General features: G+C 32.6%; 1 protein-coding gene across 7 annotated transcripts in view; it reads right to left on the reverse strand.

Annotated features, from left to right (window-relative positions):
• The window catches only part of NCOA1 (nuclear receptor coactivator 1), a 168,142-nt gene that overhangs the window by 111,471 nt on the left and 36,252 nt on the right, over positions 1 to 20,419 (reverse strand). For 6 of the 7 annotated variants that reach the window (XM_012539824.3, XM_031951446.1, XM_031951448.1 and 3 more), the window contains one exon: positions 4,709 to 4,842. The gene's annotated coding sequence lies outside the window, so the exon portion shown is untranslated. Of the gene's footprint in view, positions 1 to 4,708; positions 4,843 to 5,830; positions 5,850 to 20,419 lie in introns of those variants that run through there. The other variant, XM_012539822.3, reaches the window with a different exon arrangement.

A 20,419-nucleotide genomic window follows, 5' to 3' on the forward strand; every position in this document is an offset into this window, starting at 1 on the left:
TAAAAATCTGAATTTCACCTATTCTCCTTTCCTCACTCTTTATGCTTATAAGCAACAAATTGGCTAAAAGTTAAATCAAGATCAGATGGAGAAGCAGAAAAGGAAATGGATAATCCACCAAAAATTAATATATCTAATATATAAAATGACCTTCCATTCTAAAAGGCTCTTACACCTGTTTTGACATACAAAAAAAGTAGGCCTTCTTTCAATCTTTAAACCTTCATATACTCTCTTTATTTTGTAGCACAGTATAAAGGAATGCACAAAAAAAAAAAAAAAAGGAAAACTATATTGTAATGGATCTTTAACTTTGTAACTTGACAAAAACAGCAAAGTAATAGGCATATAAATGCAAAATGATCCACTGTAAATTGGAGGCAAAAAGAAATTTGAATTACTTTTTAAATAACCTTAAATCATAGCTATTATAATAAAGTCTTTATATTACAAATATTTATCAGTTTGACTCATAGTTTGATAGTAATATTCTGTGAGATAAAACTGTATTTATCAACAAAAATCTGATTTAGATTTCAATTACATAAAATGGATTAGTAAAGATTTAAAAAGTTACCTTAAAAATAAATATACAAATTTAATTTGGGAGTGAGGAGGATAGGGAGTAAAAAAAAAGAGGAAAAGGATAAAAATTATTATATAATTCATAATGTAATTTTTACTGCTCAACAACCACAAGCATGCATGTGTGTATATGTATATATGTATGTCCATATAAAACGCTCTGTCAATCAATAATAATCTATTAAATATCCACTACAGTTACAGACAAATGTGAATTGACCACTATTCCCAAAGAGTTTATAATCTAGAATAGGAATGTATATGTGTATATGTAAATATGTGTGTATGTGCACAAAACTGATACAATGTAACTGAGGGGATGTGAGGAAGCAGAAATGTGCATATATGTGGGAGGAAATTAGAAATCTGGGAGTTCAAAGAGGCTTCTAATCCTCTTATAATTACATCATTTACCATCAACCATTTTTTAAGAAGCTTATTTGCTTCCATAAAGAAAAGTGGGAAAAATTCTCAAGAAATTTAAGATGAGGGGGAAGATTTTGGGAAGATGGTAAAATAGAGCAGTAAATTTCAAACTATCTATATTTCTCCCACAGACAGAAGAAATTTGTGCCTTGGGAAAAACGAAAACTGGTGAAAAATAAAGAAGACTTGGGCAGAACAGGGGTCCCATGCTGAAGATTTACCAGTATGAAATACAAATACCTCTAGGCTAGCTCCACAACAAATGGAGACCCCCAGGGGCTAGTTGGGTTGCTTAGAACCTCGAGAGGAAGCTCAGTTACTTTCATCTCCGGGACTGCTTGCAGAGTACAGGGTCTGAATCCAAGAAGACTGAGGTAACCTCTGCTGATTAGAAATACTAGGCCCAGATGTATTGCAGAGACATAGCCCCAGATGAGAAGGAATCAGTACACCCAGTAACTTCAGAAACAGTGAGACAGAGAAGCTACTGGCTACAATCCAATCCTACTGGCTACAAGAGGGTGGAGCTATTGGTTTGAGGTTCCAAGTCAGAAGGGAGGGCTGAAATGAAGATAGAGGCAATATTTCCCCAACCCATGATTAGGTGGTTACATTGATACTTCTTGTTTAAAAAATAAAATAAACCAGCAAAGAAGGAAACTCTCTACCATAGAAATTTACTATGGGAATAGGGAAGACCAAGGTTCATCTTCAGAGGAAGACACATTAATAATAAAAACACCTGGTTTTACCCCCAAAGGGTAACATTAAATGGCTCCCTGTCCATTTTTTTTTTTAATTTATAGAAGAGCTCAAAAAAGAATTTAAAAATCAATTGAGAGATTGAGGAAAAACTAAAAAAATTAAAATCATCAAGAAAAACAAGAAGATTATTAAAAAAAAAAACTACAAAAGGAGATAGAACCTTAAAGAAAAAAATAATTCTTTGAAAATTAGAATTGGGCAAAAGAAAGTCAATTAAGCTTAAGAAACTGGGAAATAACAAAATATAAGAATGAAAAAATGGAACAGAATGTGAAACATCTTAGAAGAAAAACAATAGAGAGTGGAATAAGGTTTGTAGATAATAAGACTAAGAGGGAAGAAATGGGTAAGAGGAGAAGATAAGTGAGGGATCCATGGGACAGGGTTAGGTAATAGCAAGACAAGTTAAGAAGTGGAAGTAAAACTATAAGAGTTACTAGAAACAATGAATAAGAGACATATAGAAGCACTACAACAAGGATCAGGAGTAGAATTTGCTAGAAAAAAAAAAGTAGGGCTAGTAATCACTGATCTTAGACAAAGTCAAACTTAAAAGATTCAATCAGGAGAGAAATCTACATTATATAAGCCATATTGTTTTGGATGCAATGGTTACACATAAGTAAATGTATATACATCCCTGTATATGTATATTTATATCTATATCTATCTATTTATATAGATAGATATAGATATATCTATATATACATATATAGATATATCTGTCTGACTATGTGGGTATGTAAGCATGAAGATCTATGTATGTGTGTATAAAAATATATGTATATGTGTATGTGGGTCTGTGGTGTGAGTGTGTGTGTGCGCTTAACTGTAGCCTGCTTGGGGGAGGTGGAGATAAAAGCAGAAAAAACAATAAAGCAACAAATACTCAGAGTAAAAAAGAGTAGAAAAAGAAAAAGAAAAGAGTAGAAAGAAGCAAAGAAAAGATGGGCATTTTTTCTATTATTATAGAATATATGCTTTCTTGAAATGGAAATATATTGTTATATATTTTTAATCATCCCTGATGTTTTACTCAGTACATGATGAGCTGTTCTTTTCTTTTTTAATTTTCCTTTTTTCTATTTTTTTCATTTTCTGTATTTAGTCCAATAAATGTGAATAAGTGAATGAATGAATAAATGAATAAAAAATCTAAGATGAATGCATTTTCCATTAAATAGCCCTTAATATTTATGGTACTAGTATCTTTTTTTATTTCATATAAAATAGTCATACAACAATTTTCTGAACAGAAAAAGGAGGTCAAATTTCACTCTAAACATTCTACTTGAGTCCTCTAGTTACCACTCAAACAGAAATTACTATGCCTCTAATACTGGGACCAATAAGGCAGATATTTGGAAATGAATGACAAAAACATCAGTGACAAAGTCAAATCAAAAAGCTGCTTTTTTCACATTATAAATTTTGCCCCCAAACTGAAGAGCATTGCCTAATATGTTAGCATTAATTATAAATATGGCTCTCAGAACTTCATATCATTTGCCTAAATTTAGGTAGATTTTATGTCACTTGTTTCTATCTGCATAGTTTATCTGAATAATAAATCTAACAAACTCTAAAATGTTTAACCAGTCACATTAATTCAATCATCTTTGAGAAGGGCAAAAAGTGTAAAAATTCCACTTAAAATTTAGAATTTAAAAAACAGCTATGAAAAGCTAGTAAATCAGAGGTTGGATCAAAGAATAAGACTTCAATTTGCTGATTACCAATACATTATCCAACTTCTAGAATACATTTGCTGGATTGTTTTTGATGCAGATTCAACATCTTTCATTTTAATGATTCTTAACCTGCAAACACACTTTTTAATAATCATAGTGATTAGTTAATTCATTTGATTATCAAATAAAAATAAATAAAATTACTTTATAATCTTTCATATCTTTTATCCTATAAAAGCTAAATAATGTAAATTAATTAGGAAATCATAAAAAGTAAAACAAAGGCCCTCAATTGAAAGCTGATTTTCTTCTAGAAAGTTAATGAGAATGTAAGTTAATTGGGAGGCAAGTAGAATTGGAATTGGGGGACAGAGGAAATGGGGAGGAAGGGAGATGGGGAAGGAAGGAGAGGTGTCAATTCTAGTTCTGTCAAGGTTTCCCAACCATACTGCCTCCTCTCCCCCAGGGGGTTAGGTGACTTGCCAAGAGTCATACACCTAGAAAGTGTTAAGTGTCTAAGGCCAGATTTGAACTCAGGTCTTCCTGTCTTCAGGGCTGGTGCTCTATCTACTGCACCACCTAGCTGACCCTCAACCATACTTTCAATATCACCAAATATCACTGAAGGAAATAAAACTTGAAAATCCATACTCAGAACCTCAAATGACCTAATTTTTTTGCATCTGAATCAATAAATGTTTATCAAGTGCTGATGATTATCTACAAAAATGGGGTTAGAAACAAAATTCTCTATCCTTAAGGAGCTTATATTTTTATCAGAAGAAATAACATGTGAAAAACAAATAAATGGCTCTGACCCACACATGACATATCATTCTTGCCTTCCTTAGGAATTGACATATTCCTTAAATATTCTAGTTTTCTAAATCTAAATATGGCACATTTTGATGTAAAGGTATATTAGCATATTTATTTTGAGCCCAATTTGCATGAAAATGCTTATAGCATATCTTGTGGTTATTTTGTAATTATGAAGACCCTATATCCCAAATTCTCCAAGACACTCTCAATGTGAGTTTTTGACATGTTGAAGAAGAATATAATTTTAAGTCCTAAGGAGAGGAAACAGATATTTTATTCCCAATACATTCCAGATTTCCTGGCTGAGAGGAATTTGTTTACTTATTGATTGACTGCAGTAACAGATATGAAGTGATCAATAATTTTCCCACTATAAAATACAGAGAAAGCTCTTCAAAACAGAAAATTATAATACATACCAGGGAGACTTCTTTGTTCATAATGAGCATGCAGAACAGTTAAGGTCAATTGAAATACTCCTGAGGAATGGAGGGAAGATGTTTCCAGAGAAGGCTCTAATCACTGAACTATTTGAAGTCAACTGCAAAAGTAACTGAAACAAATGGAAAAATCACAAAAAAGTAGATATTAGCCATAAAGTATTTTTTAAAGTGTTGAAGATCTAATTTTGTAGATGAATATTTATGAGTGCATTCTATGTGTCAAATGTTGGTGTTGTTATAGTAGTAGTAGTAGTAGTAGTAGTAGTAGTAGTAGTAGTACTAGCTAGCAGTAGCAGCAGTAATAGCAGTTATATAGTACTTGAAACTTTATAATTATATTTATATTAAATATTAAATTTATAATTATCTCATTTGATTAGCACAATAACCCTGAGAGACAGATTCATTATCTCATTTTACAAATGAGAAAACTGAGACAAACAGAGATTAGGTAAGTTGTCCAGAATCACAAAGCTAGTAAGTGTTTGAAGTGGATCTGAACTCCAGGTCTTCCTGAGTATCGGATCAGCACTTTATCCACTGTACCACATTGTTATCCCAACTACAAAGAAAGGCAAAATAATCATGGAGCTGACTGTGTTTCAGATCAATTGAAATTAAAAAAAAAAATCCTGTCAGATTACAACAATTTATCAAAAAAAAAAAAAAAAAAAGATACTAACATGACAAAAACCATTTATAGTTTTCAAGAATGCTTCAATATTAAGAAAAAAATTAGTATAATCAAATTACAATTATCTCGATAAAGATAGAAAAGACCTTTGATAAAATATAACATGAATTTGTGTAAGAACATTAAAGTATTAGTACAGAGGGATCTTTTTTTTAATATGACAAAAATATATATCTAAAACATGTAGCAATTTTATAAAAAGGGGACAATATGCTAGAAAAATACTTCATCCAAAATACAATAGATCAGATGCCTTCTCTCCTTTGGATTATCTGATATAGTTCTAGAAATACTAAAGATAATAGTCAGATGGGGCAGCTGGGTGGCACAGTGGATAGAGCACCAGTTCTGAAATCAGGAAGACCTAAGTTCAAATCTAACCTCAAACATTTAACATGTCTTACCTGTGTCGTGACCCTGGGCAAGTCACTTAATCCCAATTGCCTCAGCAAAAAAAAATAATAATAATAATAAATAGATGAAAAAATAAATATACAGATATAGACAAAAAGGAAATAAAAACTATTGCTATTCAACAGCACTGCTATATAACAAAATCTAAGAGGCAATAATAGAGAAATATCATTTAAAATAACAAGAAAATGCATAAAATATTTGGGAATAAGTTACACCAAACCACATTCAATAGCAGTAGAGATTAAATTACAAAGTGTTCCTTAAAATAATAATAATAATAACTGAAATAGTTGGAGTAAAATTCATTACACATGGTTGACATGTACCAAAGTAATAAAAATGAAAAAACCTAATGTAGTATTTAATCTTTCTGGGCCTAGGTTTCAACAAGCTGTAAAATGAGGGAGTTACACTACAGTAAATGACTTCTAAGGTCCCTTCCAGCACTAGATCCAATAATAATATAACTTTGTCCATGTTACAATATTAGTAACATTTTAGACTCCACAATGAAGGCAAGATATAATCCCAAAGTACCCTGCTAACATTTGAGAAGCAAGTCTCATCAGCAATTTCTACATGTGGTCAATCTCCTTTGTGTTAATTCTTATGATCTATAAAATTTGAGACAAAGATCCTGAGGAGTTAAATAAATAAAACACAAACAAATTTACCAAACTACAAAACAAATACAAAATAAGAAAAAATAAAATAGAAAAAGGAAAACAAAACAATACATGACAATACATTGTCATGTGCCCAAGCACATGGAGGATTCAAAATATGTAAAAATAAATTTCCATTTCAAGAAAGCACAACAAAAGACATTATATTCATGATTGTCCATCCTTTCATTGCTTCCTTGTAGGTTATTCTTTTGTACTCTGATTTACATTTTTAATTTTTTTCCTCCATTCATTCTCTCCTCCCCTTACTTCCCCCAAGATGACAAAAATTAAGCACAGATATATATAGAAACATATATGTAAATATATACATAGCCATATAAACATATTCATATATACCTACAATCACCTACATATATTCATGCACACATTCATCTAGATAAACACATGTGCATATACACATACACAGACATGCATCTAAAACAATATTAATATGGCTGACAATATAGAGTTCTCTTTTTATGGAATCTTTAAGTTTGACTTTGAGATCAATGAAGATTAGTAGAAGAAATTATATTCATGAATTCCAACTTCTCTTTACATCCTTGTAAATCGTTTTGTTCTCTGCTGCACACTTTTTACTTTATTCTTTTTCCCTCCTTTCAACACTGCCCTATAGTTAAAAAAGGATATATTTATAAATATATATTAGATATATAAACACACACACATATATATACACACACACACATATATATACACACACACATATCTCCTTTTCATCCCCCACCCTCTAAGCAAACTACAGTTAAGATATATTCATGTATATATATGTAGATATATACTTATATACACACACTCACACATACCCCACATACAAACACGTCCACTATCCCTGCTGACTCTTTCATTAAGTTCTTCTCCATAACTTCGCTTACTATTTCTTAACTTCCCCAATCCAGGAATCTCTCCCTTGTCATTTTCCCTCACCATTTGCTTTCCCATACATCTATACCTCACCCGTTACGGTGCTTTACCCTTCATGGTATATATGTAGGGGTGCCTATGAATCCATTCCTAATCTAAGTTAGTGAACCCCTTCTAATGCCTCTGTGTTTATTCATCCTTTGCACTTCATTTGCATAACATGATTATTATTTTTATCTTTATTCTGCCAGTCTTTCTTTTGAGCTTATCCTGTTATTGATGTAAATCTTAAATATGAAGTATATTTTTCCCATGTAAAAAAACCATAAACAAATTGTTCATATTTAAACAGTTTGTCCATGTAAAAGTTCCTTAAAATTGCTCTTTGACATTGGCTCATATGTGTTAAATTTTCTGTTAAATTCAGGTTTGCTTGATAGAAAGTCCTGAAATATGAAGAAATTAAAACCATTTATATTCGTATGAAAAAATGCTCTAAATCATTATTGATCAGAGATATGCAAATTAAGACAACTCTGAGGTACCACTACACTCCTCTCAGATTGTCTAAGATGACAGGAAAATATAGATGTGGGAAAACTAGACTATTGGCAGAGCTGTGAACTGATACAACCATTCTGGAGAGCAATTTGGAACTATTTCCAAAGGGCTATCAAACTGTGCATATCCTTTGATCCAACAGTGTCTCTACTGAGTATATATCCCAAAGAGATCATAAAAAAGGGAAAAGGACCTTTGTATGCAAAAATGTTTGTAGCAGTCCTGTTTGTAGTGGCGAAAAACTGAGTGGATGTCCATCAGTTGGGGAATGGCTGAATAAGTTATGATATATGAATGTTATGGAATATTATTGTTCTATAAGAAATCAGCTGCCCTGCCCAACCACTTCTGCTCTCACCAAATATGCTGGTTCTTTCTTGTCCAAGGTTTTATCTCATCAGCACAGCTGGCTTGGCATTTCTTATGAGAAGTTTCCCTATCTTCCTGGACTCAGACCTTTGGCTCCCCAATAAGTTTGCTCTTCAGGAGGTGAACGTTCTTTTGGCTAGGGTTGAGATTATCTCTGGATCCAGGTAACACCAGGGTTCCTACCTTACTTTTTCTGAGGAGCTAGCATGGAGGTGTTTACACCTCACCTTGGCTAAACCTCTGGCCTAAGATCTTTCTTTTGGTCTTCTTGGGTTGTCCCAGAATGCCTTCTGTTCTTCTCTAACTCTTATTTTATTTTGTTTCCCTGAAGCACAATACAAAAAGCTTGGAATTTTCTGACCTAGTCCATCATATTCCCTTCAGTGGATTTTTTTCAATGCCTATTTTCCCCTCTGATTCCAAGATTTTCCTTGATTTCTTTAAAGGTATAGGTCCTGCTTTTGATTATGATTTTCAAGTAGTCCAATGACTCAAATACCATTTCTCCTGGACTTATTTATTTTCCAGGTGACTTGTTTTTCCCATGAGGTATTTTACATTTTTTTTGTTTGTTTTTCCATTCTTTTTAATTCGTTTGGATTTCTAACTAAAATTAGCTTTCATTTAACAAATTTTAATCTTTAAGGGGTTGTTTTCCTCAATGAGATTTTCTATTTTCTTTTCCATTTGGCCATTTGTACTCTTTACTCCTCAACTCCTTAAGAGTTTTCGAAGTTGTTCACTCTTTTTTCATAATGTTCTTGCATCACTCTCATTTCTTTTCCAAATTTTTTCTTCTATTTCTCTTGTATTATTTTAAAGCTACTTTTTGAGCTTTTCTGTATTTTTTTTTTCTGGAACTGAGACAACTTCCCATTCTTCAGGGTTTTGTCCATAGGTGTTTTGACAGTTTTCACCTTCTGAGTTTGCATCCTATTCTTCCATATTATAATAATTTTCTATGGTCAGATTTTTTTCTTTCTTGTTTTCTGCTCTTTTTGGGGGGAGAGAAGAAGGAACAGCTTTTTTTTCCTTTTCTTGTAAATTTAAACTCTGCTCCCATGGTGGAAGGAATGCTGTCTCAGGCTTGTGTGCCAGTGGCTACCATTTATCTAATATTAGTTTATCTAATACTGTACTGATATTGCCCTGAGACCCATGAGGGACCCTCAAGTCTACTACTACCTAAAGGGATGGAGTGGGAAGATGTTAGCTGCTGCTAGAGGCAACAGAGATCTGGAATGTGCTGAGGCTCATGAGATATTTCTGATTTGCCTCAAGATTATACTGAAGTATTTGGTGGTCTAGCCGAGTGGATGGATGCCCACCTAAAGTAGATCCACACCCAAAACATGCCTGCCCACCCAGGATCATAATGAAGCATATGGAAATTTGGCTGATGAGGAGAACTGTCCATGCTGGGTCTATATCAAAGTACCAAAGAACATAGTAGTTCCTCAAGCTGAAGTACTCCATCTCCTTTGGCAGTAGGCCAAAACACAGGGGGTGTCCTCGTGTTGATGTTCTACCACACTGGGGCTCAGAATATGCTACTGGTTTCTTGGAAAGTTTCTTCTCCTGGACTGTCCTCACCTTCCCTCCCCTAAATGTAACAGATCTTCCTACAATCCACCACTAATCCTGAGCTAAAAAAATTGTTTCACCCCATCACCTTCCTGATTCCACTACTCTAGGACCTGTCTCATGGCACTATGTTATTTATGGCTGCATATAGGTGAACATGGAAGAGTTACAGTAATTCACTGCTTCTTCTCCTTCTTGAATCCCAGAAGTAGAAAACCTCTCTGTACCCATTTTTGATGTTTAAAGGAATAAAAAATCTAATTTTGTTGAATCCATAGCAATAAGACTAGCAGCTCCTTGATAATGAGGCTAATTTTTTCCTTAAAAAAAAAAAAAAAAAGCAATAAAATGACCTAAAAAAATTAATTGTTCCAAGGGATTAAGACTTGTATCTTCCCAGTCACTTAAGGCATTAAAGTCTAGCATGCACCTTCCATTGCTGTGCAAGAAAACATACAAGGTATGGCACTGTGGCAAGTGAAGTCAGGAGACCTGTGCCCAACTGAGGTAAAGCTTTATAAAAGATAAATATCCTTCATATGCCATTAATGAAAAAAAAATTCTTCTTTAAATGGCTTATGGCTTACAAGTATTTCATTTCATTCTGACCTCAAAGCTAAATAACTGGATGCAATCACTTAGTCCAGAACACCTTGACTGAAACCAACTTGGATATTCTATCACAGCATGCAATAACTTAGGCTTCTCAAAAGCTATAAAAGGAGACCACAATCTATAGCAGATCTTATCAAGATGTCAAGGACTTTGATTATAGGCTTGATGAGCAACTTTGTGTTTATCTTCTGTGGAATAGCACAGCTAAGTATGAAAAAAACCGCATAATTAGATTAGATTGAACACCAGGTGATGAACTTTTCTGGCTACTGAAAATCATATTATATCAAAATACCATCTAATAAGAAGCAGTAGACCTAAAAGTAGAAAGGAAGTATTCATACTAATGAAATAATGTATTTTTAAGTACTTAACGTCTTAAGATCCTATGTAATATAATGAAAGGTTACAATCAAAAGGCACTCTAACTTGATAGTATTTAAGTAATTCTAAAAAGTGCTTATTTATGTATTCTTTGAGCTATGAAACCCCATATTTAGCTTGAATTATTCCTGTAAGCTAAACCTGATTTGAAAATGGGTATATATGGGAACAGCTGAATGGCGCAATGGATTCAGCACAGCACTGAAGTCAGGAGAACCTGAGAGAGAATATGAATGGGTGTATATATAGATGCAATATGGCAAAGTCAAAGCTGTCCCTTGCCTTCAAAATTCTGGTTTCCCCATCATGTGTCTGACATGTGAAGAAAGGGACTCCCAACTATATCTTTAATTCATTTTTATATATCATGGCATTGTCAAATCATGGTATTTCTTTCTCTAATAACACACACTGTGAATTGCTTACTTTTCTTATAAATCCAACTAGAGCTAGTTTTCTAATAATTAGAGATATTAAAAAAAAAATAGGCTACCAATGTGACATGTCACTAATTATTTGGAGTATCAAGAGCCAGTACAGATGGAGTCATGGGTGTGATGCAAAAAAATAAGAATCTATGCTGGGGACAAGGGTTAAACACTGTCAAAGTTCTTGAATGTCCCTTGAATGCTTCTTGGACCCAAGAAAAACACTAAGAACTAAAAGAAACATAGATACAAGATAAACATAAAAACAAGAATATAGAGCCAGAAAAACAGAATTATAGAAATAACAAGTACAATAAAACAAGATACAAAATTGATATGAGGTTAGATGTTTATTGAGATAAGGTAACAGAAAGAATATATCTAAAATAAGGAAACAGGCTCAACTCAAAGTTCTGAAATTAATTATATTCTCAGGCAAATCATTCTGTCATTGTGAACACATATCTGTCACTTATTAGCTGGCAGAAGTAGGAGCTCTTCATAGCTGTGGCTCATGCTAAAGCTCCCAAAACTGCAAAGGCTACTGCAGTCCAAACATATCTAAACAGACATCCCCCTGCAACATACAAGTTGAATATTTAACTACCTTCTCCATGAAGCCATTCAATAGAGTAGAATGAAGTATTTCCAAGGCAGGCCATTCTATTTTTTGAAATCTCTAATTAGAAAAAAAATTTATACCCAATATAAATACGCTTCTCCACAACTTCCAAAAGTTAGAACTATTTCTGTTCTACAGTCTGAAAAGAGATCTACTACTGATTACTTAAGAGTGACTTTCAAATACATGATGATAGAAAAAGAAATAGAACTACCACCAAGTTTTTTTTCTTCTCTTGGGTAAATATTCACAGTTCTCTCAACTAGTACTGAAATAACAAGCTCTTCAGTCCCTTCATTACACTGATCACCTTCCTCAGAACAGACCATCACTTTCTAGATATGATCTGTCTCAGGCAAAATACAAAGGTCTTAATATCTTTCTTTAACTGACCATCACACGTCTTGTCATACTAAGCTTTCATGAAGTTAATCAAAGCTCCAAATCTTTTACAATACCATATGGAGGCTAACCCTACTTCCAATTTGAACTCAGGTTAGTAACTTTTTTTTTTTAATAAAGAATGGGACTAATACAACACAACACTTCCCTCCTTCCTCTCCCCTCCCATTAAAAAGTTACTAATTAAAACATTGCCCATTAAAAAGTTACTAATCTACCCAGCTCCTTGGAAGGGCAAAATGTAGTAACTCTTTGCTCAGGAGCTCAATTTTTTTTACATGTTAAATTGGCTTTTGCTGCCCTCTAGCTTTGAATTTGAATTGCTTCACCTTTCTGATATTTCACAACTGTTTAAAGTATCAACACCCCCCCAAATCACAGCTGTCCACTAGAAATACCCACAGCATTAATGTAGCTATCCCACCATCTTTAATCTCACATATGCAAGGAGGTATCTACAAAGGTATATAGTCTACATCTCTCAAATGGAGAAGAAGTAGAAAAGCTGTAACAACTTCAGGAGCAATTGAGATTCAAACTCATAAGTAACGGGCTAGGTAGGGTTATTCCCCAATTCCTTTAAGGACAGAAAAATTCATGCCTGGAATCTATTACCATAGCATTGACTATACAACTATCCCACTAGGAGTTAAGAAAAAAGATCAAGGCCAGATTAGTTACTAAAGGATTGTCATATCAAAGTGAAACTTTTAAGAGGTTCAAAAAGCAGTATGTGATAAGGAAGGGAAGAAAAAAGAAGGGAAGTATGGTAGAAGAAAGGAAAGAGAAAGGAAAAAGGGGGTAGAGGTGTATGAGGGATGGGGACAGAGGAGGAAGGAAAGAAGGAAGGGAGGGAGTGAGGGAGGAAAAAACAGAGGGAGGGAGGATAAAAGGAAAGGAGGGAGGGGAGAAGGGAGGGAAGGAGAGAGGGAGGGAAGATGGAAGGAAAGGAGGGAGGGGAGGAGGGAAGGAGAGAGAAAGGGAGGGAAAAAGGAAGTGAAGGAAGGCCATCATGATTTTGATAAGAAAATATCACTAAATCTGACAGTGATTTGTCCCTGAATGGATCATAATGTTTACTAAGTAAAAGAAAAGCTCTTATGCCTTGTAAAAAAGATTTTAAAATATCCTTTAAATACTGGATAGCACTCTGGAAACACATCAAAGGAGGCAAAAAGTTTCCTAGTATATTCTAAATGTCTTTTCTCCTTTCACTCTAAAACACATTAGTACTTTTTAAATTTATGGGATGTAAAGGGATTTCCAAGCAAGTAAGATTTCTATCAGTGAGTACAAGATAATTACGCGTTGGTAGATATAAAGATCACAAACTACCTAGGGAGGCTTTATGTGACTTCCCAAGAAACTTCCAATTATCAAGATGCCAGTGGTACAAAAGGACACAATATCAAACTGACAAAACTAATAACAATCGTTAAGATTTAGGTCTATCCTCTGCAAATTTTTCCTACTAAAAAATTTCATGAAAAGAAATGCATTACATATAAATTCAGTTCCAGATTAGGATAAAGGAGCCCCCTGTTCTCTAAACCTCAGAGGATGTGATCAATGCATTCTATCAGGAAAAATATAGACCTTTGTCCAGTGGCTTAAAAAATTTGTAGCATCACTATGCTACCTACTCTATGACTAGTCTACTCATATACAAAAGTACATAAATCATACTTTATTTAACAATAGAATTTATATGGTTATGGTTTGAAAAGTAGTTTGCAATTTTTTTTTTCATTTTATCATCACAACTTGTGATCATGGGGCTATTTTTATTCCCATTATACAAATGAGGAAAAGTGTGGCTGAAAAAGATCAAGTGACTCTTCCAGCTAACACTGCTAATAAGTAGAATTTGAAGTTGGTTCTTCTTTTATAGCACTCTACCATACTACCTACCTGAATAAGTATTTTTGAAGGACCTATTCTATACAGACATTATACTAGTCACTAGGGAAAATACAAAATTTAGATAAGATATAATACTTGGTTCCTTAAGGACCAAGAAATCTATAAGAAGAAATAGGTAAAATATAAAATATTACATTATATATACATTAGAGAGCTACAAATCAAAGTGTGAAATAAGATGAACTCCAAAAAATTTTAAATATGATTCCCAAATTGGAAGAGCAAGAAAGACTTGATGGTGGAAGACTTTTCAAAGTCCTTAAGAATTCTATTTTCAAAATCCTCAAGATCTCTATGCAAAGGAAAAAGTGAGTATTTGATGAGTGGGAACACAAGATGATCAGTTATGTGGAAAACACTAGACCAGAGAGATCTGAGGCAGGAAGACTAATTAGAAAGTTATCTTAATAGTCTAAGCAAGAGGTGATGAAAGACAAGTCATTTAACCTCTGTTTGCCCAAGTTTTTTTATCTCTAAAATGAAGATAATCACATCTATCTTGTATTATTATCAAGAGTATCAAGTAAGACACTATGTAAAAAACACTTAGCATAGTGCTGGCACACAGGAGGTACTATATACGTGTTTATTTCCCTGATGTCATTAAAAGAAGAATGGAAAAACTAGGAAATAGGAATGTAATAGGAGAGAAGAAGTAATAGGAGAAGCTGAGGAAAATGACTCACAAGTAGACTTCTATGCAAAGAAAAATTAAGGGAGTAAGGGGAGCAGCTATTTGACCCTCAGTCTCATCTGAATTAGTCAAAGCAGGAAACAATAAATACACATACAGACTTGTATAAGAAATACATTTCTCTCAACATGGAAATAAGAAGGAAGTTGAAGAAGAGAAAAGGAGAATAGGTTAAAGAAATCCTAAGGAAAACAAATTCTAACTAAGATTGTACAAGAAAACTTACAACTCTTTTTGAGGCGACAAACAATGGGAATTTGAATAAATAGGAAAATGGCTAAAAAATATATATAATATCTAAATGAAAGAATAATACTTTAGAATAACAGAATAAAAGATAGAAAAATTATGAAAAGAATGTCAACAGAAACCAAGGAAGACTATATGAATTGACAGAGAACCAGATACAATGGCAGCTATATTATAAAGCCATAAACTTTTAAAGAATTAGGAACTCTTAAAAATATAACTAATTATGATTGCAGAGGATTAATGATGAAATGCTACTGACTTCCTGACAAAAGGATAAAAGAAAATCTAAAAGTGCATACTAAAACTGTTATTTTTTTTTTTACATGAACAAAGAAGAACTTTGTTTCACTTAACTATATTTTTTGTAACATTTTTGTTTTTCTTTCATTCTTAATTAGGAGATTACAGTGGGTGAGATAGAAGGATTTTTGTTGATTATAAAAAAAAATTTTAACAATAAGTGTGGTGTAAAGATCCTGTTAATTGTATTTGATAACAGGAGAAAATTTAGACGTCAGAAAATGCATTTGATAATCCTTGTTTAATTTTAAGTACATATATACGTACACACACACACATCCTTCACTTGACCCTGTTGTCCCCTTTCCTCTCATAGTCCATCTCCCAGGAAAAGGCTTCTATACTCCACTTCATTTCTTACTTATTTCTTAATTCCTTACAATTTAGCTTCTTTCCTACTACTCTTTAAAGCTGCCTTTTCCCAATGATCTCTTAATAGCTAATCTGATTTCTACATCCTTCTTGACTTCTCTATAGTACCTGACACTACTGCAACCTCCTCCCCTTCTATAAGTCCTTACGGTATCATTAACCATGTCCAACAGAAATAGGTTAGGAAGAAAGTTCCACTAGTTCTCAATAAATGAAAAGCCATTAAATAATGAAAGGTCATTCCAGGGAAGTTTGGGTAAACAAAAGGAACAAAGCTGAACAACTGTGTGGACCTGGTCATGTCATTTAACTTGTAAATATTTTAGTATTTAGAGTTACTAAATCAACAGATTAGATTACATAATCTATAAATCCCTTCCAACTCTCACCTTCCATATTCCAAATCAATCAACCAATAAGTATCTTTTAAGTACCTTTGCAATATCCTGAATTAGTCCCTTGCTAATTTGGCTACTACCCTAGCTCGGGCTTTCCTTACTACTTGAACTACTATTACAGCCTTCTAATTGGTCTTACTGCTTGCCATCTTTCCTCTTCTAGCCATCCTGTCAAACCATTTCATCCTGACATTTATAATGAAATTCCCAATGCACCAGAGATATACAATACCTTAAGAATCTAGTATTTAACTATGACTTTGGGTTCTATAAAAATAGAATTTGAGTAGGATAATTGAGATATCCTTCTATGACTCTTCCAATATTAAAATTCTAAATTAATGTGGAATTTGAAGAAAGGGGAAGAGGGAAAAAGCAAGGATTCTAATTCAGATTGATCCAAGTAAATACACTGTGGCAAAGCATCATAAGAAATAGTTCGAGACTAAGGAAAAGGGATTGGGGTACATTAGGTATGTATGCACAAAGGGTACCATTTTCTAAACTAGTGTTTTCTTACCCTGAAATCCATGAGCTGATTTGGTTTTTTAGTATTTTAAACACTGTATTTCAATATTACTGGTTTCCTTTGTAATCTTACATGTTGTTTTATACATTTAAAAATGATTCTGGGAAAGAATCTAAAGGTTACCTAAATGCCAAAGAGGGACATCTAAGACACAAAAAGGATAAAAACCCTAATTATAAAATTATTGTTGTCCATGTATTTCAACATAATTAACAGGTATTGAATTATCTGCCTGATAGGTATGGGGGTGGGGGAAGAAGGGGGAAATTTGCAACAAAAGGTTATGTAAGAGTCAATGTTGGAAAAATAACCCACGCATATTCTTTGGAAATAAAAAGCTTTAATAAAAAATGATTATTGTCTATTCTCCCTTAATTTCTCTTTAAAAGCTCAAATTTTAGGGGAAAAAATGTCTGCATATATAATAAGCTTTAAAATATCTTAAAGCTTATGATTCTTAGTTTTAAAAAAATCTGATTTGTTCTCTTGAACCAAATATTTTAATATTTGAGCCTTTGTTTTTAATATCTGTTTAGTGTTTCAGATTTTTGTGCTTGTTCCAGATTAAATTATGGTTTTGACTGATTAAAGCAAAATCTACTATAAAAGGAGAGTACAGCCAATATTTCAGAGTCTGATTCTTTTTGTACAGCAAAATAACGTTTTGGTCATGTATACTTATTGTGTATCTAATTTATATTTTAATATATTTAACATCTACTGGTCATCCTGCCATCTAGGGGAGGGGGTGGGGGAGTAAGAGGTGAAAAATTGGAACAAGAGGTTTGGCAATTGTTAATGCTGTAAAGTTACCCATGTATATATCCTGTAAATAAAAGGCTATTAAATAAAAAAAAAAAAAAAAAATGGAGAGTACAGCGTCACATTCTAAGTGTAATTTGTGGCACTGTCATATTGAAACAAAGTTATCCAACAAAAGTTTCTTCTATATTATATAAAGATTTATATAAACTCATGCAAAGTGAAGTAATCAAAGCCAAGAAAACAATAATCACAAATTACAATGTAAATCTTACTAACTTGATCTATGCAGACTTCTCTATGTCTGTCTTGTAGTAGACCAGCAGTGCTTTGTTAATTTTACATGACCCCAGGTATATAAGTATATAAAATAGTTATGCAAATAAAATATTTATTGATCATAATTTTATGACCTCTTCCTCCACTCCATTCAGTTATGCAAACCCACAGTTTAAAAAGCTTTGCTATAAGAATTTAAAAGGAAGATATTTAACCTAAGTTTGGGTTGGGGGGGTAAGAAAAGGTTCTGCAGAGTCAGATTAATTGCAGTTAAGATGTATATTGCCTTTTTATTGGAAGTTATAATTTGGTACATTTGCCAACAATGCACATACTAAAATTTTTATTTCTCAGGAAGTTGGCATTTAAACATGATATGGTGGAATAATTTCAAAATTGAAGTGCTTAGATTCATAAAATGTAATTTTTTAATATTCGCTTATACATAGTATTGTAAAAAAAAAAAAAAAAATAGATCTTGAATACATGCTGAGTTTCCTAATCCTACTTTTGTTGCTCTGAGAAGATTGATGATGGTATCAATTGGGATGGAATAATTTTCTAGAGCTCATTCTTTGGAAAATAATCTTTTTTCCTCTTGCAAGAGATAAGAATTCATCAAGTTTTCCTTTGGGCCCATTTTAGTCTTAGAATTACTAAGTGTTCATTACTGGATTGTTGCTTGCTACTTTTTTGTCATTTCAATTAGACTCAGTTTAGTTAAAATTGAGAAAGATTTTAATGAGAGATTTATATTTATTCCTTATCTCATTTTAGCCATCAGTTCCTAATCTCAGTGCAGATTGACAAATTTTCTAATGACTGGAGAATAAGAACAAATAATGAGATGAAAACTATCTCAAATTTGTTTTTGCAGACCTTATATGAATGTAGTTATCTTAAAATTTGTACATTATTGTAATTTATAAATAAATAAAATAAAAATAAAATAAGGTTAAAAGGTAATTTTAAAATTATATATTAAAAAGTTTGCAATTTATTTTCATATTTTTTTCTCAGAAACTTCTTTATATGTCAGAGTTTACTGAAATGTGATTAAAAACTAAACACCTGTACAGAATAAAGAGCTGATCTTTACTTAGATTTTAAGAATTAAAATGAAGTAAGAGGAATAAAAGAACATAAATTCAACAAAACTAATATTTTTAAAATAACATTTTTGTTGACAGAAGTCTTGTTATAGGTTACTCACAACTGAGGAATCTCTACTTCTGCAAAGGAGTAGGAAAGGGGAAATATTTTATATTTCTTTAGTAGCATCAAATTATAGTTTGTAATTTTTTGCAACTGTTGTCTTCTGTTTGTGCTTGACAGAGAACACGTTTTGTTCCAGACATGATTAAGATTCAGAATTGCAGTCTGAATTCTAGTTTGCAATTTCTTGAAGCCATAAGCACTCATTCAAGCAGCCTATTCCATTCAACAAGATGTCTCCAAACATCATTTAAAACTACAAATGAAGTGATCCTACTAGCCCAAATTCCTATCCAAGTAAGCATCCTGAATTTATTTGTTGTAAAGAGAAAGTCAGGGTAGTAGTTATACTAGTGAAATCTTTTTGAGGGAACAAAAAAACAAAACAAAGCATTAGCAGTCGACATTTCAAATAGAGAAATTAAATTGTCATATTTGGCAATGTGATCTACCAAGATTTCACAGCAGCGTCTTAGAAGCCCCCTTAATTCCTTAAGAAAAAGTTATACAAACTACACCCAGTTTGCATCTTTACTTGAAAAGGTACCATGGTAGCTCCATAAATTTACTTAGCAAAATGGTCCTGATAAATGAGAAATCCAGAGTTAGGAACCACATAAGGTAAGGTTTCATTTTGTGAAATTCCTCATTCAAGTGAACATTAAAAAAGTAAACACTGATAATTCTACATTCTAAATAAATTCATATTCTACTCTAAATATTTCCAGTCTAAATATTTAACTTCAATTAAACAAACCATCAAACTAGTTACAAGAAATGAAAGTACAAAGGCTTTGATTTTTCAGATGCTAAAACCTTAATGATTTAAGCCACATCAAAAAAGAAAACAAGAAAAAGAAAAGGAAAAAAGCAGGACATAAATATAGTTCCTACCATTCTAATCTACATTTAGGAAATGAAAATTTTTAGCAGTAATTTACTGTAGGCACATATAACTGATTACAATAGAAAAGATCTATACCATTTTTAAATATAATGAGAATGAAAGTCTAGGAATTGACTTTTGAGACACAGTGAAAGAAATAAGATTTACACAATTCTGTAGAGGCCAATTAAAAAGCAGGCAAAACAATGCCAGTGCTAAGGTGCTATAAATCATCTTCAGACCAGCAAATAAGATTCTCTGCGCTGCTTCTAGAACACATTTTATGTGAAATTTTCTCTTAGGATTTCTGTTGTCTAAAATAGGTCTCTAGGGAACCAACATATAGGGAAAGGTTGTGATCATTTTATGATGCAAGAAGGAAGTCTCAAGCAGTCATTTTGAAATAAACAAATAATATAAATGAAATAAAATAAAAACACTGCCTCAA

Source organism: Sarcophilus harrisii, chromosome 2 (assembly GCF_902635505.1).
Source record: "Sarcophilus harrisii chromosome 2, mSarHar1.11, whole genome shotgun sequence".
In the NCBI taxonomy this organism is placed as follows: domain Eukaryota; kingdom Metazoa; phylum Chordata; class Mammalia; order Dasyuromorphia; family Dasyuridae; genus Sarcophilus; species Sarcophilus harrisii.